Raw genomic sequence first — 27,469 nt, forward strand, 5'->3', positions numbered from 1 at the left:
AATTTGTAATTACTTCCAAAATCCCAGGGCGATTCAGTTTTCCAATCCGGGTGCGCTGTGTAATGAGGGCAATCCACTTGCTCCATGTAGCACTGGTGGCATGGTGGGTTGAGGGAACCTTTCCTCTGAACATCCACCCCAGCACTGGCAGTCGGGGTGCCAGGAGGAGTTGTGCTTCTGTGCCAACCACCTCTGAGGCTGCTTGGACCCCTTCGTAGGCAGCCAAGATCTCCTTCTCTGTTGGGGTGTAGTTAGCTTCAGACCCTCTGTAGCTCCGACTCCAAAATCCTAATGGTCGGCCTCGAGTCTCACCAGGCACCTTCTGCCACAGGCTCCAGGACAGACCATGGTTCCCGGCTGCAGAGTAGAGCACGTTCTTCACATCTGGTCCCGTCCTGACTGGGCCAAGGGCTACTGCATGAGCAATTTCCTGCTTTATCTGGGCAAAAGCTTGTTGCTGCTCAGGGCCCCAATGGAAATCGTTCTTCTTGCGGGTGACCAGGTAAAGAGGGCTCACAATCTGACTGTACTCAGGAATGTGCATCCTCCAAAAACCTATGGCGCCTAAGAAAGCTTGTGTCTCCTTCTTGTTGGTTGGTGGGGACATAGCTGTGATTTTGTTGATGACATCAGTAGGAATCTGACGCCGTCCATCTTGCCACTTCACTCCCAGGAACTGGATCTCTCGAGCAGGTCCCTTAACTTTACTCTTCTTGATGGCGAAGCCGGCTTCCAGGAGGATTTGGATGATTCTCTCTCCTTTCTTGAACACTTCTGCTGCTGTGTTCCCCCACACAATGATATCATCAATATATTGTAAATGTTCTGGAGCCTCACCTTTTTCTAGTGTAGTCTGGATCAGTCCATGGCAGATAGTAGGACTGTGCTTCCACCCCTGGGGCAGTCGATTCCAGGTGTACTGCACTCCCCTCCATGTGAAAGCGAACTGAGGCCTGCACTCTGCTGCCAGAGGAATGGAGAAAAATGCATTGGCGATATCGATAGTGGCGTACCACTTTGCTGCCTTGGACTCCAGCTCGTACTGCAGTTCCAGCATGTCCGGCACGGCAGCGCTCAGTGGTGGAGTCACCTCATTCAATGCACGATAGTCTACGGTCAGTCTCCATTCTCCTTCAGATTTACGTACAGGCCAGATGGGGCTGTTGAAGGGTGAGTGGGTTTTGCTGACCACCCCTTGGCTCTCCAGCTCACGGATCATTTTATGGATGGGAACCACGGCATCTCGAGTTGTTCTGTATTGTCGGCGATGCACTATGGAAGTGGCAATTGGTACCTTTTGCTCTTCTCCTTTCAGAAGTCCTACAGTACTTGGATTCTCAGACAGTCCAGACAAGGTGTTCAATTGCTGGATGCCCTCTGTCACCACAGTTGCTATCCCAAATGCCCACCTGAATCCTTTTGGATCTTTAAAATACCCCCTTCGGAGGTAATCTATGCCCAAAATGCATGGGGCCTCTGGGCCAGTCACAATAGGATGTTTTTTCCATTCATGTCCAGTCAAGCTCACATCAGCTTCCACCAAGGTAAAGTCCTGTGATCCACCTGTCACACCAGCAATAGAAACAGATTCTGCCCCCACATATCTTGATGGGACTAATGTGCATTGGGCACCAGTATCAACCAAAGCTTTATACTTTTGTGGTTCCGATGTGCCAGGCCAACGAATCCACACAGTCCAGAAGACACGATTTTCCCTCGCCTCTCCCTGGCTAGAGGCAGGGCCCCTCTAAGCCTGTTTATCCTTCTTTCCTTGGGCATATGTCTTAGAGGTTCCTTCAAGGGGATCAGATATATCATCATCATCATACTTGGCAGCTTGGCTACGGGCAACTGGAGCTGCTCTCCTTTTGGTGGAACTTCCTCTTTGGGTCTTGCCTTCCTTCAATTCACGCACCCGTTGTGCCAGAGCAGCAGTAGATTTTCCATCCCATCTCCTCATGTTTTCTCCGCAATCACGTAGGAAGAACCACAGCTCAGCTCGTGGGGTGTACCTCCTCTCCCCATCAGGGGAACGTCTGCGTTGGATACCAGGGCCTCTAATTTGTACTGCTGAGATTTGGAGAAGGTCCTCTTTAATCTCCTCCCTGAGTCTTTTATGATTCTCCTCTATCTTGTCTTCTAATTTCTGCAGACGTGTTTCCACAGCTGCAATTCTGGCATGTGTTGGGCCATGCACAGCATCTGCATATGCTCGGAGCTTCTTTGCCATATCAAGCACGGTCTCATCCCTCTCGTCCCGCTTCATTATTGCTAAAGCAGAAGCATATTCATGGGGCCCAAGTCGTACAAGTTTTCGCCACATCACAGATGTACATGGTACCAAGTCCGGATTCCTAGTTGTTATGTCATCTGAGAAGATAATCTCTGCCACTGCCATTTCTCTCAGGCGTTGGATCCCTTGTTCTATCGTCTTCCAGTGGGTCTGCTGCATATAAAGATCATCTGCACACAGGTATCTTTGTGCTACACTGTCCAGGACCCGTGCCCAGAGGCTGTGAGGGTTAGGCCCTCTCATCATTCCTTGGTCGATGACAGGATCATGTGACAGGGATCCCAAATGCCTGGCTTCAGTGCCATCCAGAATTGTAGCCTCGCCTGCAGCATCCCAAAGACGGACCAACCAACTAATTATAGACTCATCAGGTCGTCGGGTGTAATCCTTTCTTAGGCCACGGAGGTCCTTTAGGGAAAAAGACTCAATATTGGCCTCTGATCTTTTACCAGTTGCTTTGACTCCTGGTTTTATGTCAGGAGGCGTCGAGGGTCCTTCTCCTGCATCATCATCATCATCATCCACTGGTCGATCAGTCTTGTCTGTGCACTTTCCACTTCTCGTGCTGGTAGCAACAGCCATTGGTTGAGGCTTACTGACAGGTTTAGCTGCTGGCTTAGGCTCACTGTCTGGTGTAGTTGTTGGCCTCGAGCCTGGGGTGTTGGCTGCAGCCTGAGTGACTGGGATAGTGGCTGATTTATCTGCCTGTCCCCATTCCTCTGTCTGCTGCCCTACAGTATCTAACAGGGTACGGTAAGCATATGCCAGGGCCCAGCTCACTGCAATGATCTTCTTCTCCTTAGAATTACCATGGCACTTCTCTTTCAGGTACTTTGCTACCTCAGCTGGGTTCTGAATTTGTTCACATGGAAAATCCCAGGATGTAGGGTCAGAAAATTCCTTTAAGATTTGGCCCATATCCTCCCATTTCCCACACCATTCAGGATTCCTCACGCCTGGCTCTACTCTGGGGTCAAGGGTCTCAGCCCCTCTAGAAATCTCAGCTCTCATTCTAGAGAAACTGCAGACTGTATAGAGAAAGCTTACTATATTAAACACCAGAAAGATGGTCTCTTTAACACTCAGGGGGAACTGAACATTCTCTAATAAGGATGTAACAAATTCAGAGGAGAAGAAGGAGAACAAAGGCTGAAAAGCCTCATCCCCTGCTTCTCCTCTAACAAACTGAGTGCACAACCACAACCAAGAACCATACATTCCTGGAACAGATTCCAGCACCTTTATAAATCTCCTGCAGGCCATTAAAACCAAGCCCAGCCCGATGGATATTTTGGTCAATGCCCCTCTGCTACAGAAACTACGCATTAGGGACAATACCGGAGCTATTTCTGGATAAGCAAATAAACCCAGGGACCACAAAGGTATTAAGACTTCAAAAAACCCTAGGGACCAAAATCCCATGCAGGCCTCCACCCCAAAAGACATGAATTCCAACAACATAGCCAATAACTGCTCTATACCAACGCAAAAGAATTTGAACCAAATTATTATTATTAGAACAGGGGTTTTTTCCCACTTTCTCGAGCCCCACGTTGGGCGCCAATTTATTTGTCCTGGTTTTGGGCAAATTTGGGGGGAAACCTCCAGAAGGAGCCCCCAGACAGCAAACCCCACGACTCCTCTCCCCCCACCCCACCGGGTTCGGGAAGAATTTCCTTGGAGAAGAGTGGGAGAAAAAACCTGTTTATTTAACAAGCAAGACACTCCCCAGCACAGGGAAAAAAGACAACACCAGCTGACAAAAAAACTCTTTCACCGTTCTGAAGGGATGACAAACTCAGTCTCTCTGGCGAGTGGTCGCTCAGTTATCAGTCTCTGGCGCTGGGGATGACTGCTGCAGGTGACAAAGTGTAGCCTCCCGGTGTTTCTTGGGGTTCCCAGGTCCCCGTCCGTTCAGATGGTATCCAGGAGAGGGAGGGGACGGGGTGGAAGAGAAAACAGTCCAGGGAAAAAAGTTGGACTGCCTAGCTGAACTAACTAATAAGCAGAAAGCAAGGGCAAAGCGAAGGAAAGAAAAAGGCAGAAGCGAGCAAGCAGGCAAGCAAGCAAGCAAGCAAGCAAGCAAGCAAGCCGAGCTAAAACCTCTCCTAAACATAGACCATGGGGGAGGTGAGCCGGCTGATAACAAGACAAAACAAAGCTTCACTCTCAGACTCAGTCCTGGAAGCACAGGACATAATACCAAACATAATCAGGACACACGATTGGAGATAGAAACACCATAACATCACCCTAGGACAGTACCTCTATTTCAGATTAGAAGAGAAAGAACAGTTAAACACTCTCCTACTATTTACCTTGGTAAAACAATAAGGATGAAATATGTAACTGAAATTGTAACTAAGAATGTGAGAGCTCTTGCCATGTATTCACTCTGCAGTCAGAATACCACTTGAAATGTGTCCCTTCAAGCATGGTTCTAGTGGAAGCCTCAGTTAAAAACCTTTTTGTAAAACGAATTTGAACAAATATTTGAAGAAATCTTTGAACTTTATGGTACAAATTGAACTTGATTTGGCCCATATTTTTTTTTTCTCCTCCAAGGAGATTCATGATTCAGTGTTGGTTATGAGTTCAGTGGTTGTCATCCTGAGTTGATAAGCACTTGCTCAAACTAATACCAGATTATTCACATAAAAATTCATGAAGGTTAATGCTTTCAATATTTTTGGTTAAAGGAATTTTGGAACAAACTGGATAAAATTATGACAATCTTAATGATCTGTGTTAAAATAATATGTGAGTTGGCTGTGTTTCACTAGTGTAATAAAAAATTCAACATCTCAGATGATAGCAGTTAAAAGCATAGAGAATGTATGCCTTCAGCTCTGTGTGCTATTTGCGGGGGGGGGGGAACAATAAGAATCAACTTAGAGCCTAATTCTGAAACAGCATTGGTGTTAATGCACTTCACCTGTGCTATCAATCTTGCGGCCTTTTCAGGGAGAGAAGCTCTAATTCCTGCATGACCATTTTCAGGCACTTCTGTGGTTTTTAGCACATCACTAACCCTTGCATTCTCACTGTCAGGTAGATCTCCATCCCCTACCTCTACCAAATGGCAGACCAAAAGACCTTGCTAGCACACCATCCCTCAAATAGTAGTGTGCCGCCCCCAGGCTTATCTCCAGTGATCCTGATTTCACATCTTTTCCCCTTACAAATCTAGTTTAAAGCTCTTTCAACGAGCCCTGCTCGCTACTGATCTAAAATCCTTTTTCTCCTCTGAGACAGGTATCCCCCATCTGTTGCCAGCAGGCTTGGTGTTATGTAAACTGACCCATAATCAAAAACCCTACAATTCTGCTGGCAACACCAGGCTTGGATACAGGTATACATCTGTATGATTTTCCAATTTCTAGCCTTATAATTCCCTGCAACTGGCAGGACAGGGCAGATCCCTCAACCGGTTGTCCCAAAGCCCTGAGGTTCCCTCTTGGTTGTCCTCAGATTGCTTGTTTTGACTTCTTAGTTGCCTACCTGAAAAACCAGTAGCATATAATAATCAGAGAGCTGTACTAGGCTGGAGAGTTTCTTGGTGATGTCTCTTACCCAGGCCCCAGGTAGGCAGCACACTTTGCTGTGGGTTGGGTCTGGTCAGCATATTGAGCCCTCTGTTCTTCTCAGAAGGGAGACACCAATGACAACTACCCTTTTTTTTTTTTTTTTTTTTTTTTTTTTCTTGACTGAGGCGATTGTGATGCAGGGATTAGACTGGCTCGCCCTAGGCAACCTCTCCAAGCTCGATGGACCTTCATCCAGTTTTGATATGTGCCTGGCTCTCAAGTTCCAGAAACTCATACCTATTGTATAAGGGCACCTGGGAAGGTGAGGTAGGCTGGGAGGGCATTTTCCTGCCACCTTAAGCAGAGACCAATTTCTATTCCCCCCCACCTCTTAGGTTCCCTCCTTGTTTGGTGGCAAGAGGGTGGGGGATCCTTTACTTCTTGTGGTGCAGCCAGCTGGTGTATTTGCCCCAGTGATGGTAGAGAGCGTTCCCACCAGTCAATCTCCTCTTTAAAGTCCCTAATACTTCTTAACCTTTCCACCTTCTCTCGTATCTCTACCACCAGGCTGAGTAAATCATCCACCTGGTCACACCTTACACAGCTTTCATCTTTACTGCTGTATGATACCAGCACCAGGCTCTGGCTCTCCCTGCAACCTGAGACCTGGACAGCTGTGTGTTGTTGTGGGGACTCTTAGTGTTGCAAATCCTTCCTGGTGAGTGCTGAGGGCATGGCTACCTGCCTAGTAGTTACCATACCTGGGCTCGTCCTGAGAGGGCAAAAACCACCAATTGAGCTCTGGAGCCAGTAGAGCTACCTGCACCCTCCCTATGCATCCTTCCTTGCAAACTGCCATGCCAGGCCCTGCTGATGTGCCATGTTCCGTTTGCCTGCCCTAGTTGCTCAAGCTCCCTGGAGCCGATTAAATTTTCCCGTGGTTGCCCCTGGAAACACCCATGCTGTGTCAGCTCTGCTTGCCTCAAGGACTGACCTTTTCAGAGGGTTTTTTTTCGGTAAATTGCTCTTCTTAGACATACTAGAAATAACAGAATTGGGATGCACATCTGAAATCTAGCCTTCTTCTGAGAGAAAGAGAGCATAGATTTTTAACAGTTTATCTAAGATCATGGAAAGACTGAATTGTTTAACTTCATCTGCTTGTATGTCGTCTTAATAGAGAGTATATTGCTTATGGACACTTCAGTTCTCTTTCTGTTTTGTTTTGCAAATCTGTTTTTTTCTATAGAAGTTGATTGCTAACAACATTTGTTGAAGAAGTTGTTTTAGTTAATAAAAATATTTTTAAAGATGGGGGTTTTAAGGAAGGAAGGGATGAATAGAGACAAAAGAGAGAATTCAGATTTTACAATTAGATATTCTATCAAAATAACGGTAATGAGCATTTTGATAAATTTGTTGTTTTTATTTGTTAGGTAATGGCTTAAGTGAGTCAGACAACCTGAAGTCTATATTTAGGAAATATGAAACCTGGAGAGTGACCAGTCACACCCTTGTTTTGCCCTGCAGCATGGCATAGTGTTTATTGTCTGTGTCTGATGCAACTTAAAAGTAAACAAGAAATCAGGAAAATTCAGGGCACTGATTTCAGTGTAGAAAGGAATTTCTGATTTGTTCAGCTACTCCATAAACTTTCTCTGAACCTAATTAAAAATAAAAGCCAAAATTTCATAGGTGTAGATGTGACTTTTTTTCTTTTGTTTTTCCACTGTTTTTTAATATAAAAGTATTATAGGTAGAGTTTAATGATACATTTTGAACTTAAGTAGTTCTCAAACTGAAGTCACAAGATATTTTGTTTAAATCTTTGTTTTCCTGTAGTGCCCACGAGTCATGGGTTAGGACTCATTATTCTAAACATTTTACAGACAGTGAACAGTAACAACAAAAGTATTCATCATTGCAAACTTAATTTTTTATATTCTGTGTCTGGAGTTCTTTTTCAAAGATCATATGCTGTTTTTCCTACTCAAAAGTTGGAATATAAAATAGGAAAGGTTGACAAGTTCCTCTTTAGATAATTTTGAGACCGTATTGACCTTTTTCAATAACTGCAGGATGATTAGCATTGTACCAAGCCTCCTTCCAACCATTCAGAACACGTTTTATTAATTTATATAAAATTTTTCAGTGTAGCTCACAATGATGCCTCTTCTGTTTAGCCTAATCCATTCTGTGCTTCAGAGTTGCTCAAAGGAAGCAACTAACTCTCCACAGTCCTCTTCCAAATTAGTTCTCTTTGCTATGTAAAAGCACTTTCCTACCTTGGACTGATTGTCAGAAATTTATGATTCCTGATATGTTAAGGAACACATTCCCCATCTATTACTTTTTCAAGACACTGAAATGCAGCCTACTCTCCTTGAATGTTACACCAAAACCATGACAACCTGTTTCAATTGTCCAGGTTTGCAGAAAAGTCTCTATTTGCTCTTGGTTTACTAGGTCCAAGTGATGCCTTAGGATTTAGCTTTTATATTTTTCAGATCCTGTACTGCTTTAGTTGTATAACTCTAAAATTCCATGGCCTGTCAGCTACTGTTCTCTCATTTTATTCAGAAAAAACAATTCCTCTCTAGGCCTGAAACTCAAGGACATGTTATCTCAGGCCCCAAGAGATGTAAACAACAGTGAATTGGGGAAGACAAACTTGGAGTAAATTACTTCATTACCTTAAACTGTAATTGGAGGATAAACCCCTGATAGGTAAATGGACCAAACTTATAACTGTATGAAAAATTCATGACTGTCGTCCATCTTGGGTGTAGCCCCTCAGAGGCTTCTGACTGCCCAAAGTGTACCTATTGAAGGCCTTCAATAAATACCTGCTTGCATTCTCTTAATTTTGTCTAGTCTCTGTTTCAGGTAGCCACTCCAAGGCATCACAAGGAATAAGAAAAGAAGGGCAAAGGATAGGTAAAGATTTCCTCCAAAGCTGCGTATCTTGTGTCCTAGTTTAGGGTAAATTTGGCTTTAACCCAGTAAGGCAAGGCAATTCCATATACTACAGTTGTAGATTACAAGTCATCAAGATCTGAATCTGCAAATGACTCATGATTTTGGTTGACTAGCATAAATAATTGTTTCTTCTACAAGCAAGAGCTATGTTCTCAAGAAATGAATCACTGGGATTGTTAATCCTCTCAAGACAGGAGAGGAAAAAGTCATGGTCATGATAATGGTTTTTTGTACTGACTTCCATTCAGCTCTCAGACTGCTTGGATCTGATCTCTTGCCATTGATGTCAATTATGCAGTCTTTGTGAATTATACCATCCAGGCCTAGAATCCTAGAATGGCTTGGGTTGGAAGGGACCTTAAAGATCATCTAGTTCCAATCCCCCTGCCATGGGCAGGCACACCTCCCACTAGACCAGGTTGCTCACAGCCCCATCCAGCCTGGCCCTTAATGCTTCCAAGAATGGGGTATCCACAACTTCTCTGGAAAAGCTGTTCCAGTACCTTACCACCCTCATACAATAAAGAATTTCTTCCTACTCTACATGTTGTTATAGAAAGTCCCTGTCCAGCTTTCTTGTAGGCCCCCTTTAGGTACTGGAAGGCTCCTGTAAAGTTCTCCTTGGAGCCTTCTCTTCTCCAGGCTGAAAAATCCCAACTCTCTTAGCCTGTCTTCAGGCTTCCCTGTGGTTGATGATTTAGTTATTTGCAGGCCAAGTGCTACAACATTTCTTCCAGTTTTGGGAAATCCTGTTACAAAACAGAAAATATTTGCTAGGATTTGTTTTCCCACATAAGAGAGATTATTTAAATGGGCATCTTAAATCAATTAGTCCACATAGACCATCGATACAAACCAACATTGCCTATTGCATCTCAAGCATAATTACTTTCTTCTGTGAATCAGAATACTTTTTAAAAATGGACTACATTTGTGTATGGCTCTCATAAATCTTTTTGGTAGATTAGAAAGCTGTCACCGAAACTGCAGGAAAAACGAAAACTCTCCAACAATATCTTTTCAGTGTTAGAGAATCAAGGCATCACTTTATTCTGGCTAGGATGTGCAACAGAACTATTTTCATCCACATGTTGTCCAGGTTGTGCAGAGAAAATCATTCCATCACATAATATTTACTAGATTTTTCACATACAGTCAAAACCCAGAGAAGTTCATTGATTCAATCTTCATTGGTCCCAAGTGTGAAAAACAAAGTTAATGCTTTAGAATTTTTACAAGTTTAATAAGGGATAAAAAGGGGGTAAATATCTAGTGCTGGGATGCCTTTGGCAATCAGCTAAAGAACACCCTGTCAACTTCAACTATTGTCCTCTATATACTGTTATGTTGCTGGGAGGTACATGCATATTCATGAGTTTATACATTAGTCAAACATTCCTTTGAGTTTTTGATGTTCCAGGAACTCTTGTTTGGCTTTAACCTCTGACTTGTCTGCAGGACACGCTGTAGATTAGGTCAATATATTTTATTTCTTCCTACAGTTTTATCTTGTTTCACATTCCCTGATAGCGAAGGGTCAATAAATCCTTGCATGCTCATGCTCTGGTTTCTGTCACTGTTATCTTATCACTTGGAGAGGCCAGTCTGCAGACATAGGAAACAAAATAATTGCTTTACATCATTCTCTAACTTGGTTACATAGAAGTATTTTAGTCTCTATTTTAACATTTTGCTAAAGCCTACGATATATTTATCACACTACTATTCACATAAACTATACAGCGCATACGTGAACTGACAGATTATTCCATATAAAAGCAGTTAAAAGTAAGTATAAATTGTATCATATCAAAATACTTCTGATGCAAAAAGCTAACCTATGAATGCGAAATCTAAAATTATATTATCATCTATAACAATTTCTCCCCTTTTTCTTACTTAGTTTGGCTAGATCTACAGCCTTTGAACTTCTGTACTCTTGGCATAATGATACCTTTCGTAGATCATACATGCCTTCTTTAGGTTTTTATCATATTTTGTTTTCTTTAGTACTATAGTTTTCTGCATTCATCTTGAGGTTCCTGACTCGAGATTGATGGACATCATTATTAATTGCATAATTTGAACTACATAAGTAATCAATTGGATAAGACATGGAATTAAACATGGAAAAAAATTAAACTTGCTATTTTACATAGCATTATAAATCGCACATTTTTCTACCAGGATAGTCTAAAAAAATCTTCTCGCCATCCTTTATTTATTATAGATTCCACTTTTGGACCGGTACATAGGCTATTTTTGGATGTCTTTGGCTGCATCTAAAACTGCATCTCTGTTATCTTCAATTTTTAAACACTCAGATGAGTTAAATTTTCTATAAACACCTTTCTCTTCTACTAACAAATAGTCAAAAGCCAATCGATTTTGATATACTGCAGCTCTAGTCTGTCTTTTTTGCCCAGCTATTAATTCTAAGGCTTGGGCTCTTTTGTTAGTTATAATCTCTACTGCTGCTTGGAGACTTATAACACGGTTCAGAACGTAAATTGGGGGTTGATATCCCCAACTCCCATCCTGGGCCCAAGTGGCAGGTCCATAAGTTTGTATTATTTGCTCAGGAGGCTGTTCATCTTTTCCCAACCTTTAGTGTCCTCCAATTTCAATTTGCTCTCTTTTCTTTCTTTTTAAAGCATCATACACTGGTACCCCTAGGTTATTTCTATCTTGATTTGGTAAGAGGAAAAATCTTGGCTGTTGTCCTAGGTTACAATGTAAAGTTGTGCCCAAAAGTATGTATTCTATCACCATCCGTTCAAAACCAGGTGGGGCAGTGTTCTTTATCTCTTCCACAACCCATCCTTCCTCCAGGAAGATCTCTTCTGTTAATGGGCCATTGAGTCTCACTGCATGACTGATAAAATTACATCATCCCATTGGGAGATGCTCCAGCCAGGGGGAGGAGCCAAGCATTTCCTACCTAGATAAAAGCTGAGATTTGGAACACCAAAGCAGCCTTTTTCCTCTGGGATCCAGAGGAAAATCGTACCTTTCCACATCATCACTGGACCTTTGGAGGAAAACTGCACCTTCTACAGGACCACTGCTTCAACTGAAGTATCTGTCATCCAGGAGGACTGCAGCCACCATTTAATGGGACTGCTACCAACAGCCTGACTGACAGGGTGGCAGGTTGTATTCTGACTCTGTCAGTGGTTTTCTTTTATACTGTTGCATGAATTTTATTTTTTCTCTTTTTTTCCTATTAAATTCTATTTCTGACTTGGAGTCTCTCACTGGTTTTGCTTTCTAACCAGTACAGCTGTTTAATTCCTAGGGTACAATTTCCTTTCCATCGGGGTGGGAGTTTTGGATAAGCTCTTTTCCCACATATCCAGAACAGGCCATGGGGGGTGCTCTCCAATAATCATCATTACTTCAATGATTTATATTTTCCCACAATTTAGATATTTCAGGGATTCCTGAATAGGGATTTTTTTTTAGTATTGTTGCACAAAAATTACTTACTTTCTTTATCATACTTAAAATTTTGTTTGTTCTCTGGGGCCCAATATTGTGTAGGCTTTTTAGGGATCCACCACATACAACTTCTATTTGAAACTTTTTACAGGAGGTTTTCCTAATTTTGCTAACAAGTCTCTAGTTCTCCAGAGGCATTCCTCACCTGTCACCGTGGAACTGAAGACCCATCCCTCTCTTCTGTATTCTTTTTCTCTGCTGGTCCTGTTCTATTTAAGGAGTTCAACCGGGCCTGGACTACTACCTTTCCAGGGCCATTCTTCAAGGCTCTCCCACATACCCAGCAATTGGTAACTTTCCATGTTTTATTAATTCTCTCCCTTAAATCTACAAACAGGTTTTTCTTAAGTCTCAGTATTTCTATATAATTTTCTAATAATAATAATATAATGGTCTAATTGCTGTTTAAGCTTTTCATACCAATCCCCACTTGGAGTTGGCTTAGGCCTTTTTATAAACACGTTGTCAAGTAAGGTGTCTCCTAAGGATGCTTCAAGAATATTTTTGCATTGGTTGCAGGGGGGTTGGGGATACTAATTGTTCTTTCACTAAGTCTCCTTGAATTCTATCCCCCGGGAGCTCTTTCAAAACAAACCCATTTCTCCCCTTTCTTTTCTTCCCTTTTGGGAATTCACTCCCTTGCCTTTTACCACTCTGTCCTAGGTTTTCTGCAACCTAGAATGTTTACTTGACGTGTACAGATGTCTAATTTGGATGAGTCATAACAGTGTGGGTCAATAAGGGTGTGAGTAGTAAAAAGAGAACCTACATAAAATGACTGATAGGATTTGTGACACGTATTTTCTAGATTCCCAACTGGAAAATGTCAGGAGTAACACATAAAAGCATTACAGGGGTCCAGTATGGCTTATACTCCTACCTACCATGCCTATGGGTTTGCTACCCATAGCTGGTGTATGTGGTCTTCTTGGGGCGAGTACAGTGGTCAACCTGGACTTGCCCCCTGTTCCCTGGTTACTCTTGTTTTGTTGACTTGTCAGTAGATCACTTCTTTACCTAGTAGGTCTTCATTTGTACTTATGTCTCTGTGGTGAGGTTTGGAAAGCCTCTGATCTTTGGGAATACAAAAAGAAAATGACAAAGTTTACAAGGACACCCCCTTCTAGGTAAGACCGATGGATGGTTGTTTGTTCTTGCCCTATTAAACCCGCATGTTTCACTTTAGAGTCATTTTCTGTCCTTCTGTTGAAGGGACAATTCTCCATTTGTCTGGTTCTTCTACTGGTCCTTTCATCCTGCTAGCATGGGTCTATCCCTGTTCTGCAGTTTGTACAGCCAATTTGGTGGTCAACAACACCTGAAAGGGACCTCCCCATTGTGGGATTAAAAGTTGTTTTTTTTATGATTTAACTATTACCCAGTTCCTAGGATTGACACTATGAATTTTGAAGTTTAGGGTAGCAGTCTGAGGGATTCTTACCTTTTCCTGCAGTTCTTCTAGAGTTTGTGCTATAGACAGGACATATTTCTTGACACCGTCCTCCCCTCCTTCATAAGTGGCAATACTATTTGGCAAAATTAGAAACGGTAAACCAAACATAATTTCATAAGGTGAAACTGCTAAGTCCAATCTGGGCTGTGTTCTGATTCTCAACAAGGCTGGGGTGGGCACTTGACCCATGACATTTGGGTTTCAATCATCAGTTTAGAGTTCTCTTGAGAGGTTGATTCATTCTTTTAACTCACCCCGAACTTTGTGGATGCCATGGAGTGTGTAATTCCCATTCTATACCTGGAGCTTGGACTACTTGCTGTAGTATTTTTGATGTGAAGTGGGTTCTTCTGTCTGAATCACTGTTATTTACTATTTTATGCTGGGGAATGATTAGTTCTAGAAGAGTTTTGCATACCACATTGGCAGTAGTTTTAACTGCTGGTACCACCTCTACCCAATGGGTTAAATGATCTACTATTACTAGCAAAAATTTCCACTGTTGCACTTGGGGGAGTTCAGTGAAATCTACTTGGATACTCTGAAAGGGTCATAAGGCTAATTCTCGCCCTCCTCGGCATGCTCCCCTTATGATTTTTCTGGTTACTTCTTGGCATATCACATACTTTTTAGTTACTTGCTTACCTATTCCAAAAATTCCCATGCAACCCCTATTTCTTAGGAACTGATCACTCAGCACTTGGGTACCTCAATGAGTCTTGTTATGCTTGCTTTCAAATATTTTTCTTGCAGTGGTTTGTTTAATAACTGTCTTCCATCAGATCGCACCCACTTCCCTTTGTCTTTTTTCCCTCTTATTTCCAGCAATTTATTTTCTTCTGTTTTACTGAGTATTGGTACATCCTGAATTTCTTCTATGGGGGTTAGGACCATCATTATGTTCTCTTTTTCGGACTCAGCTGCGTTTTTAGCCTCTAAGTCTGCACGTTGCTTCCCCATATTTTTAAGGTGGTTCCTTTCTGGTGTCCCTGAACTTGCACAACAGCCGTTTCCTTTGACAACTGTAGCACTTCCAATACGTCTGAAATAAGCCTTTCATGGACTAGTCCTTTCCCTCTTGAATTTAGCAGTCCTCTTTCCTCCCAAATTTTCCCAAAAGTATGCAGCACTCCAAAGACATACTTAGAATCAGTATACACAGTCTCTCTTTCTAGTGCTAATATTTCAAGGGCTCATTTCAAAGTATATAATTCACACACTTGGGCTGACCAGCTGGGACGTAACTTTTCTTTTCTATGGTTATCAGTTCTTCATTCACTTCCTCAGATTACTCTTGAGGACCTATCAACGTATAATCGCTCCCCCCAAAAAGGGGTTAGTCAGTCAGATCTTCTCTCGCTTTGGTTTGATAGTTTATGATTTTTAAGCAGTCATGTACTAGTTCTTCTACTGATTCTCCATATAGAAACTGAGCAGGACTGAGGTGTTTATCTGTAACTAGTTCTAGATCATCTTTATTCAAATTACTTCATATTTTAACACTTCAGAGTCACTGAGCTACTTCTCAGCTTTTTGATTCATAATATTTTAGCTATATGTGGGGTGTGCACTTTTAATCTTCCTCCAAAAGTTAATTTTCTGCTTTCTTCTACTAGTAAGGCAGTGGCAGCTACCACCTGAATACAAGTGGGCCAGCCCCTACTAACAAGGTCTAACAATTTTGACAGGTAAGCCATTGGTTTCTTGGACCTCCTCCCCCCCCATTCTTGAGCTAGGACTCCATGGGCTACCTTATTTTCTACATCGATAAATAGGTAAAAAGGTATATCTAAAGCGGGGAGACTTAGAGCAGGGGCACTAATCAGTTTTTCTTTTAAACTTTTGGATCTCTGTTCATCTTCTTTTCCTCACGTAATTTCATCTTTTGCTAATTTTTCATATAGGAATTTAATAGCCTGGGTGTACCCTTCTATATATATCCTGCAATATCCTAACTAGCCCAAAAGTTTTCTGATTTCCCTTTTAGTTTATGGCTGGGGGAGTGAGGTTATTCCTGTAATCCTTTCAGGATTTAATCGCTGACTCCCTTGGCCTATTATATGCCCTAAGTATTTTACTTTATTCTCTACAAAACGAACTTTTTCTTTTGATATCCAAAGCCCTTGGTTTCCCAAGAAATTTAGTAATGATATAGTGAATTATTGGACTTTTTCCTCATCCTCCCCTGAGAGAAGTAAATCATCAACATATTCAATAAGTTTTACTTCTGGTGCAATAGGGAAAAGTTGTAATACTTCTAAGGCTTGTCCAAATAAGTTAGGGGATTTAGTAAATCCTTGGGGTAATTTTGTCCATCTAAGCTGTTGCTTTCTCCCTGTATTGGGATCTTCCCATTCGAAAGCAAATCTATCTCTGCTCTCTTCTGCTAGAGAGCAGGCCCAAAATACATCTTTGAGGTCTATCACACTGAACCACTGATGTGATGGAGGAATTTTACTCAATAGTGTGTAGGGATTGGATGCCACTGGATACCAATCTATAGTTCTTTTGTTCAGTTCTCTCAGGTCTTGGACAAGCCTGTATGTCCCATTTGATTTTTTTTTTTTACTGGTAATATGGAAGTATTGTGGGGAGACATGCAGGGTTCTAAAGTTCCATCCTTAATTAATGCTTGAATTACTGTCTGTAACCTTTTTCTCCCTTCTAAAGAGAGTGGTTATTGTCATACTCGAATTGGGCAATCTTTGTTGGTTATTTTAATTAGTATAGGGATTATGTTCAACTTGTCTCTATTTCTAGGTTTGGCCCAAACAACGTCTTCAATTTGCTTTTCATCCTCCTCTTTTAACTGGAGGAGTTTGACTACCATTTTATTCCCTTCTGGAAGCATTCCAATACCTAACTGTACTTGCAAATCCCTCCCCAGAGAATTACATCTTGCCCCTGGTACAAATAAAACATCCCCTGTTCCTATTTTGTTTCTTCCTTCAAATATCACATGTTTTATAACTGGCACTTGAAATCCTTCCCCTTTTGCCCCTACTATTTGAATTATATTTTGGCTTTTCTTGCATCCTTTGGAATTCTACAAACATACGTCTTCTCTGCCTCTGTATCCACTAAAAATTCAAATTCCTCCTCCTGAGGACCTACTTTTAAAGTTGTCAAGGGCTCCTGCTGATATTTTCACCCCAGGAGATAGAGCCCTTGACCCCCCTATTTGTCTATTTCTTGAACCTCTCTAAAATCCTTTGGATCCTTTTCTCTCTGTGGGCAGCTTCGCCTTAAGCGTCCAGTTTCCTTGCAATAATAACAGATTGGGCCCCAGATATTAAATAGTCCTTTTTCCTTTTTAGGACCTTTTTAGGGAGCTCTGTTCCCCTTAAACTCCTCCTGGTCCCCTTTGTTTAGCCTGACTGGGGCTTCACCTCCTTAAAGGAGTGGGTTTTTGCTCGGTGGTTTCCTTCGGCAAAAGCAGCTGCCATTACTTTAGCTTTTGCCTTTGCTTTCTCCTCATCCCTCCATACGTATATCTTTTGGGCTTCTTTTAACAGATCATTCAACCCTGTCTTGCCAATCCTCTAATCTTTCTAGATTTTTCCTTATATCTGGCCAAGCATGAGTGACAAAGGTATTTTTTAATAAAACTTGTCCTGATACCGTTTCAGGATCGATACCAGAGTATTTTCTCATATTTCCTCTTATCTTCTCCAACCATTCCGTTAGTTTTTTTCTTTCTTTTGTTGTTCAGCAAATGCTTTGTAATCATTCTGAGCTTGTGGCGCAGCCTCTTTAATACCTCTAACTATTAAGATTCTATAATCCTCTGTGATAATTGATAAAAGATTCGTGTTAATCACAAAAGCATTGGGGTTTGTATAAACCAGAATACTAAGCTCTGAAGTGAAGCATGGACACTAGGTAAAGGAAATTATATGATAAAATCATTCTGTTTAAAATCACCTTATGTTATGTTGTATTATGTTACATAATATATGTTATGTTATGTTTTCCAAATAAGTTATATCGGCTACCAGCTTGCAAAATCAGACTTCCCAAAAAGCCCTCCCTGCCTTTGTCTGACCAATGCTGCCTATCTCAAGGACCAGACTTCCAGAACTTCTCTGGTGGTTATCTACAAGGACCAGATGGCTATCTGTGACTAATTATCACCTGGAGGCTTTGTAAATTTATGTAAGGATGTTTATTCGACCACCACTGCTTACCTGGCAAAATTATGACAGCAAAAAAAACCCCAAAAATTATTGATTATAACGAGAAACTACAGTATAAGAAGAGGCTGCAAACCAAGGTTCGATGGAGCGTGGAGTGGGCGGTGACCCCCTCACGTTCCCCAGCGCGCTGCTTGCTCTTTCTATATCAAATAAAGCGGTCTAGATTTTGCTGAATATCAAGACTTTTGTCTCTCATTTATAACACCTCCATACTGTGTCTTCCTCCAGGGTTATTCTGATCCCAGTTAGGTCTTTGTATGGGCATTTTATGCTTCCCATGGGGTCTGTTTGCATGTTCCCTTTCCCATATCTGCATCCCTGCTGCTCGGATCATTTGTCTTTCTTCGGGTGTAAACAAAAGGTTTAGTATGGATTGCATTTCATCCCGGATATAAACATTAGGTCCCAGAAATTGATCTACTTGTTCACTTAGTCTAATTGGATCTTCTAGGAGACCTTTTAATTCCTTTTTAAATGCCCTTACTTCGGAGGAATTAAGTGGAGCTGTCACAAATCCGATTCCCCCATGTGCCCCTCCCAATAGTACTTCCTGGAGGGGAAGATAGCGATACTGCTTGGTCCTCATTTTTCGATTCTTGTTGGACTGCTCTTCCCCTGGTATTCTGGCTAGGTCCATCAGGGTGTGGAGGGGAGTGCATTAGATGCTGGTGGATATGGAGGGGGCAGAAAAATCTAAGGGGTCCCAGGTTTTTTGTTTCTTCTAATTTAAACGCGTGCACTTTCCCCAGAGAGATTCCCTCCCCCCAGTAAGTGTGTAATCTTTTTCCTCTTGACTGACGGCTTCTTTGGCATTCACATAAATATTCAAATCTTGGCACAACCCCTTCTCAAAGGAATCGTATAGAGGTCAGAAAAAATGGTTCGATTTTATTTCTCTTTAGTCTATTCTATTATACAGTAATCCATCATTTTGATCTTATTTTTATTTTTTGTGTCGGGGTCATGTTCCCACTGTGCCAACTTTTTCCCCAGGGGGCTATTGGGAGGTATATCCATCTATGCTTTTCAGCTTCCCCTTCCCCTGGGGGCTTTTTCCTTGTTTGCTTTGTGTCCCATTTTTATCCATTTATCCCATAATCTCCCACACAACTCCTTTTTTCTCTCTTCTTTCTTAGCTTCCTTGCAAATCTAACTCTACACTCTTCACGGGTATTTTCCCAATTCTCTTCAGATACAGTCCACCTTCTGGGAACCAAATACTGTCTTACACGAATTATTTCTTCGTGTTGTGACAGCCTCTCCCTCCCTCCAACGTTTCCTATTCTTGGGCTGTCTACTTCCTTGTGTCTTACAGAAATTAAGTAATTCAATGCCTGATATCTAGTTCCTTAATTCGGCTATTCCACATTCCTGGCACCAGGCACTCTTGCGCGTAGCTGTGCAATACCACCTCTTCTGACAGTTCTTACACTCACATAAAACCCAAGGCTCACACCTGAGTCCACAGCTTAAGCACAAAATTGCACTCATACAAACAACACAAAATCTATATTTTAGAATGACAAGTGCTTTGCCTTTCTCCGGCCGTTTTGGTCACCCAAAAAACGGAACTGCGGATCCAAGCTCACTACTCACTTTGTACTGATAGTATGTCTCATCCATTCAGCAGTTATACTTGCCAGTCACACTGTCTTGGTGTGAAAGACAGGTATTTGCTAAAAAAGACAGGGGCCTCTCTTTTTGAAAAGGAGAGTATAAGCTCCCTTCATTTTACTATTATTTTGAAATTAAAGGGCTCTCAGGTGAAGATAGGGGGTTGGAATAATAGATCTTTACATATATATGTAACAAGGAAAACAAAACACCACAACAATAACTGCGAGATCAACAGCAACAGAGCAGGAAACCCAGTAAACAGTTCTCCCGGTTGTGGACACCTCTCTGTGGTGCAGTTACCATTCCGGCGCTGCCTGCCAGCTCTCGGTGAGCAGGGACGAGATGCGGTGCTCACACGTGGCTGGAGGGGTGCTGCGGTGAATGGTGTCTGTGTCCCAGATGGGAAGGATGGATGGGAGATGCTGTTCACAGGTCCCAGGGCAGTGTCAGTCCTGATGCTCCAAAAGGATGTGCTGAAGTCGGCAGGAGAGAGCGTCCGAGCAGGGAGGTTGTGGGATCCCACAGCCAAGGAAAGCAGCTCCCCCGCGTTGGGATGGCACAGCGGAGTTTCTAGCGACCGTCCTTCTCCGAGCCAGACGAGTGAGAGAGCCAGAGCCCGAGAGAGCAGGCCCCTATCCCACCTCTCCTTTTTCGATGTTCCTCCCTCTCCCCACTTACTGCAAGAGAGACTTACTAGCTACCGAGCTTGGGTGTAGCCCCAAATACTTAACATAACAATGGGAAAAATTCAACCCCCAACCTACACTAAACAAGGGACGTATACATTCACCTTTACACACATTTATACAGTAATAATAAGGTACCCTTGTTGTTGAATCGGGTACTAATATTCCTTTACAGATGCTTATTCATTGTACAATGACTTACCTCCCAAAAATACTTTTAAACCCCTTTACGATTTTCCCAAACTTAAAATCTTTCTTTCACCACCCATGTACTTATAAAACCCCAGCCATATAACAGCACATAAATGAACTTCAAAGGCCTTACTACAAAGCTTTTACTTTTTGCTGTGTTATCAAGTAGGCCTAATCAGTTTCTCAGATCTCTCAGGCAGTGTTTTCTGTTTAGTAGCTTAACACCCCAGATCAGCCTAACAATTCATGCCTCAAGGGTATATCGGGTTTCAGCTTCTCAGCATCTTGCCTTTTTGCAGACCCTGCACCAACTTTTTAACTGCTCCAACCCTCAATATAACCAAGATTCCTGTAGGCAATCAGACATGGGACGAATGCAGTACTACCTGGAATTAGGATTTCCGCAGTCAAAATTACAGGCAATTCTTCTCTTTTTTTCTTAATTCCCCGTTTTAACCCCAAAATAGCTAAACTTCCCCTATTCCGAGCTCTCACTCAACCTCTAGCATTCACTTCATCCCTTCACCAGTCGTTCCCCTTGAGGGGAGATGAAAACATGGCTTATCAGGACTCCATAATTCACTTCGCAGATCGGGGACTGTCCTGTCCTTGTCTCATACACACACACGCTCTCCCAGATTTTCATGACACTCTTTTGTTTTTCACGATATACTCACCCGTCTAGGTTCTTTGTGCACAAATTAGGAGTTGCTGCAGTTTCTTCGGGAATTTTACTTCCCTTTTTATCCTACCGAGGGTTAACCTGCAGTCCCTCATCACAGCAGGACAAGCCCGGGTGAGCCACTTAACTCAGTGGGGTGCCTCCTGCTCAGGATCCCCTGGAGCTATGGAGACTTGAGGTATTTTATCTCAGTGGGACCTCCAAATTTGTGAAGGAAAAAAATAAAAAGTTCATGCTTTAGAATTTTTAAAAGTTTAATAAAGGATTTTGGTGATTTCAGTTTGAAACCAGGAAGAAACACCAATTTAGTGCAGAGGTTTTTGTTTGCCAATTTGAAATTTCCCGACCAAAGCACCAATTTATATGGTGAGTTTAGGGTTGGCCAAATTGCCACTGTACCCCTTAGAATTATTTACTCATTTCTTGCTGTGAGATAGAGTTAGGAGGGAGGCAAAGCAGGTTCAAACTTTGAAGGGTATAAAGAAAAACTTGATTAACAGAAACTAAGAGAAAAAAAAAAGAATCAGAATAAAACCTTCAGAACATTTCTCCCGCCATACCCTCTTTTCCTTCACACTGACAACGTAGAGAAACAAATCAGTCAGTTTACCATCTCTAAAATAGTCTTTTTTCAATTTACTTAGGGAGAGGAGTCTCTCTCATCAGTCTATGGAGATTTCTCCATGAGAAACAGTTTTCTCGTGGCTTTTATGTCACAGCGAATCAGCTGCCCGGGAGAATGGAAGTATGATCACGGTGTAAAAGTCCCTCCTCTTGACTTACAGTTTTTCCCACAACTGTTTTCGAGGGCCATGTCAACTTATGGGGTACACTTTAACGATGGACTGTTCAGAAGCAAAGGTTCTCTTTATCTATTTCTGAGATAATCTCTGGGAACAGAGGTCTATTTTGCCTGAAGGCAAAGGGTCTTCATCACTCTCCTCTCTCTCTGTTCATGCTTCTCATCAATCACAGTTACTTCAATATCTGGTTGCTTTAGCATAGATGCCTTTGCTCATATCTACAATTTGAACGCTTCAACCACCCTATACATTTTCAATGAGTTACAGGGAAAAAGAGTCTGATGTATCAATCATATCTTCTCCATAGCTTACAAGAGGATTTCAGCCCAAGCTATCTCCTCATCCCCTCCCATCTGGGACCTGCCTCTTCCTTCCTCTCTGACCTCAATGTCTCCATGTTGTTTCTCTGCATTTCTCTTCACTCTATCATTTTCTTTCACTTGAGAGAGGATGGAAGGTCTGCAAGTCTCATCTGTGTAGTGAAAGAGTTAATATCTCGCCCAAGGCCTGCAGATGGTCATGTGATCCCTGTCGAGTCATGGCTGGAGCTGTTTAGGATGGAGAATTCTTCGGCAGTTGCGCTGGGGGGGGAGGTGAGCTAGGATCTTAGCATCCAAGGCAGAGCAGAGTGGCAGCATCTGCGGGTCGATGGCTCCCTCTCCCCCTGCCTAGCGGATTTTGGTGAAACTTAGCAGCAGCAGCATTCCAGCCGAGCCGCCAGCCTGGCCTGGCCCCGCTGGGGGGAGGGAGACCTGGCTCTACCAGGATGGCCTGCAGCAGAGCCTGCCTGGCCTAGCCTGGCCCGGCCTTATGGAGGGGCTAGGCTGTTACTTGTATTGAGGCTGGAAGGGAAAGAGATTCCCGGGATTTTTTCGTCTTTACATGTGTGTTCACAAAGGCACATCTAGCTTTTTCATCGGTGTAACAATGTGTCAATATTAAATGAAATGAATAGGAGCAAGGAGACCAGCTCCCGTTTTAATGCCTTTATTGAGAAATCAGCTCTGGGTGGGAGCCCGACAGGTCATGTGCACCACCGCTGCTCCCAATGGACGATCCAGAGAAGGAGGAATTCAGCTTTGCTGTGCAGTAGAGCTGGGCTTTCTGTCCTCACAGGAGTCCAGCAGAAGACACTGGTTGGCTTGTAGTCCAGGGGTGTCATTTCGATCGGGTGCTGTTTAAGTCATGGTAACAAGGCAGGAGGGTCCTGGTTGGTGATTTCATCTTTTTCACTGTTTTTCTTACATGGGAGTACCATTTTTGGTTTTCGATGTTATATTGGCTCGTTGTTTTTGGTTGTTTTTTTTTTATTACTGAGTTGTGTCCCATAAGCACTTGCGGTCTTCTCATTTGCCAGGAATCATTTTGGGAGCAGCAAAGGCATTACCGACAGAGAGGGAGAGGGCATAAGGGCAAGACAATTCCAGGGAGTGGGAATCAGAACAGAACAACAGCAACAATTAACATAAAAACAGGGTGTTTTTCACAGTTAACAGAACATTAACAGAACAGGAGGTTGTTCAAACATTAAAAATCGACCAATGATGGGTTTTTGTCAGGACTAAAGGAAGCTGCCAAGGTCTATACAGGGAATTATTTCCATAACTGGTTCCTTTCCTTCCTTACCACAAATATAAACTAATACAAACCAGCACAGGGATAAAAAAGGATAAATATCCAGTGCTGGGGTGCCTTTGGTGATCAGGCAAAGAACACCCTGTCAACTTAAAACATCTTTTCTACATACTGTTACATTGCGGGAAGGTACATGCATATTCATGAGTTTATACATTGTTCAAACATTCCTTTGAGTTTTTGATGTTCCAGGAACTCTCTTGTTTGGTTTTAACCTCTGACTGGTCTGCAGGACATTCTGTATATTAGGTCAATATATTTTATTCCTTCTTGTAGTTTTATCCTGTTGTTTCACACTCCTTGATAGCGAGGACTCAATAAATCCTTCTTGGATGCTCATGCTCTGGTTTCTGTCACTGTTATCACTTGGGGCAGCCAGTCTGCAGACGTAAGAAACAAAATAGTTGCTTTACACCATTCTCTTAGTTACATAGAAGTATTTTAGTCTCTATTTTAACATTTTGCTAAGGCCTACGATATAATATATTTATCAAACTACTATTCATATAAACTATACAGTGCATACATAAACCGACAGATTATACTATACAAAAGCAGTTAAAAGTAAGTATAAATTGTACCATATCAAAATATTTGTGATGCAAAAAGCTAACCTGTGACTGCGAAAGCGATTATTATATTGTAATCTATTACACAAATTACACAGTTCTTAGTATTTGGTTTCCTACTGGTTATTGATCCCTTTGCCTTCAATGCTAATTAGATTCTCATTCTTCTTTCTCTTTTCCCAGACCAGATATCTCTGACCATGCCAGGGGTGATGTTTGGAGTTTATGGTCGTTATCTTTTGTCTATCTTCTGTTCTACTCCCAGTCTGTTGAGATGTTAACCTCATCAGGCCTGGAGTGGTGAAACAATCCTTTGAAAAGAAACTTCAATTCCTTTCCCGCTGGGCAAAGGTGAACAAAACCCCTGACTAGTTATATAAACATTTTAAACTTTGTATCATTTCTAAAAAAGCTAGTTTGAAAAAAAATACATAGATAATATCAAAAGGGAAAAAAAAATATATATATAAAACTTCTTTCTAAGTTTGTTCTAACATTGACTGTAACCCCTTGTACTGGTTTTAAAAATAAAAACTCAATGGGGAAAAACGTTAATACTGCTTGAGCCCCTCCTCCCTGCCCAACAGTGGAGGGGAAAACAAAGAAAACAGGACTGTGAGCAGTAAAAACAAAAACATTAGAGTCACAATTTTACTGATTTTACTGAGGTAAAACTCGCAAACAACACAACACTACAGAGGAAAATGGTCTACCTACAAAACCAGCAAAGTCAAAATGTCACCTGGCCCTCTACCCCTAGGGCAAAACCAAAATGGTAGCTGCCCCCATGCTGTCTGCTTCGTGGCACCTGGGGGAACAGGCAGCACGCCGGTGTAAGAATTGATAAAAGATTGGTGTTAATCACAAAAGCATTGGGGTTTGCATAAACCAGAATACTAAGCTCTGAAGTGAAGCGTGGACACTAGTTAAAGGAAATTATATGATTAAATAATTCTGTTTAAAATCACCTTGTTATGTTATATTATGTTGTATTATGTTACATTATATTATGTTATATTATATTATGTTTTTCAAATAAGTTGTATCGGCTACCAGCTTGCGAAATCGGACTTCCCAAAAAGCCCTTCCTGCCTTTGTCTGATCAATGCTGCCTATCTCAAGGACCAGACTTCCAGAACTTCTCTGGTGGTTATCTACAAGGACCAGATGGCTATCTGTGACTAATTATCGCCCGGAGGCTTTGTGAATTTGTCTAAGGATGTTTATTCGACCACCACTGCTTACCTGGCAAAATTATGACAGCAAAACAACCCAAAAATTATTGATTACAACGAGAAACTACAGTATAAGAAGAAGCTGCAAACCAAGGTTCGGTGGAGCGTGGAGTGGGCGGTGACCCCTCGCGTTCCCCAGCGCGCTGCTTGCTTTTTCTATATCAAATAAAGCAATCTAAATTTTGCTGAATATCGAGACTTTTGTCTCTCATTTATAACAATTTGGTGCCGAAACCCGGGACGTCCTTGGAGCCCTGAGAGGCACTGCGATTTCGGGGAGGCGCCCCACTGCTGTGGCCCCGGTTCGTCAGTGATTCTCGGGACCCATCGACGTACCGCACCATATAGACTGAGCAAGGAAAATCTCCCCGGAAGACCGCGGCAAAATCACCTGTAATTCTTGTGCGCGAAGACGCAGATAGGAGCATCGGACTGTGAGTATCTGTCTGGTTTGGTGGGGATGACTGTGTGTTTGTCTGAATGAGACGTGGCCTTTGCTGCGATGCGAGAGCGGAGTCCTTCTATCCGCGTTTCCAGCATCCCGCGAGGGACCTGGCCGGTGACCGGACGAAGCGAGTGAGCACAAAGGAAGAGACTGATTTTCTTGTCCTAGCCCAGGTAGAGGCTAGGTCCTTCCCATCCTAGTTCAGGCAAAGGCAGGACCCGGGAAGGGGTGGGGGGGGGGGGAAGGGGGAGGAAAAGAAAAGCAGATTGCAACACACCAGTCACGGAGGGAGAAGGGAAAAGCTGCTTTTCCCATCCCAGCCCAGGTAGAGGCGGGTTCCAGTCCATCCTGATCCAAGGAGAGGCAGGGGTTCGTGCGGAACACATCGGGGAGTACAAACACCTCAAGACAGTCCCTTGAGGTAAAAATGGGACAAAGAGGGAGTAAAATTCTGAGTCCCAGGGACCCACGAAGAGGTTCAAGTTCATTTGGTCCACAAGGAGACTGGGAAAATAAAGACAAGACAAGTAGGTTGCCAGAAATACCACCAGGCAGCCCTTTGGGAGTAATATTAAAATGTTGGGACACAGGGGTGGTATACAGAGGAAAAAGTAAAGAAAAATTGATTCAATATTGCATGGTGGAATGGACCAGAAAAATGATCCGTAAAGATAACCTATACTGGCCCATGTTCAGATCATTTGAGGGTTGGATTTGTCGGGCATTAAACACATATGTGGCTCATAAAGAACCATTTAACAAAGAGGAATGTGAGTATGCTGCCCTGTGGGCAAAACAGTCCAAGCCATCCTTGATATATACTTTAAAAGAAAAAGAGGATGAAGATAAAAAAAAGGTTACCTGGGAACCCCTCGATAATCTCCCACCTCCGTATAATACAGAATATACAGGAGACCCCCCCCCCCCCCCCCCCGCACCCACATCTCCTCCTGGTACTCCCATAGCTCTAAGAACTCGCTCCAGTCAAAGGAATACCAGGAGAGATAGTATCACCATAGAGGAGGGAGATAACAATACAAAGGCTCGCCTTTACCCCCTGAGGGAAGTCCCATTAGCAGGACAACAGGCTGGCTTAATTAGATTTGTAAATGTTCCCTTGAACACAGGGAAAGTGAGAAACTTTAAAAAAGAAATGGGAAAACTATTAGAAGATCCTATAGGGGTATCAGAGAGGCTAGATCAATTCCTCGGACCAAGTATGTATACTTGGATGGAATTACAATCTATTTTAAGTATCCTGTTCACCACGGAAGAATGGAAAATGATCAGACAGGCTGGAATGAGGGTATGGGACCGGGAGCATCAGATTGGACCTAGGGGAGAACAGAAATGGCCATTAAATAATCCTAACTGGGATAATCAAAATGATGTCCATCGCCAGAATATGATGGACTTGAGATAGATACTCGTTAAAGGTATCCAAGAATCAGTTCCTAAAGGACAAAATATTAATAAAGCCTTTAGTGAACAACAAAAAAAGGATGTATCCCCGACTGACTGGTTGGAGTGGCTGAGGAAAGATCTCCAAATGTACTCCGGGATAGACCCTGATACACAAGTGGGTCAGGCACTCCGCAAAACCTAATTTGTTGCTCGATCATGGGGAGATATTAGAAAGAAATTAGAAAAGTTAAA

At 42.4% G+C, this 27,469-nt stretch overlaps 1 protein-coding gene and 1 long non-coding RNA gene across 4 annotated transcripts in view; both read left to right on the forward strand.

The window, feature by feature from the left end:
- The window catches only part of LOC148220230 (guanine nucleotide-binding protein G(q) subunit alpha), a 250,727-nt gene that overhangs the window by 129,029 nt on the left and 94,229 nt on the right, over window positions 1-27,469 (forward strand). The window lies entirely within an intron of this gene.
- Window positions 13,632-25,558, forward strand: LOC148220231 (uncharacterized). The gene is made up of 2 exons (XR_015799073.1): window positions 13,632-22,522; window positions 25,174-25,558. It is a non-coding gene; the product is annotated as an uncharacterized LOC148220231 (long non-coding RNA).

Source organism: Sturnus vulgaris, chromosome W, assembly GCF_052056855.1.
Source record: "Sturnus vulgaris isolate bStuVul1 chromosome W, bStuVul1.hap1, whole genome shotgun sequence".
Taxonomy (NCBI): Eukaryota; Metazoa; Chordata; class Aves; order Passeriformes; family Sturnidae; genus Sturnus; species Sturnus vulgaris.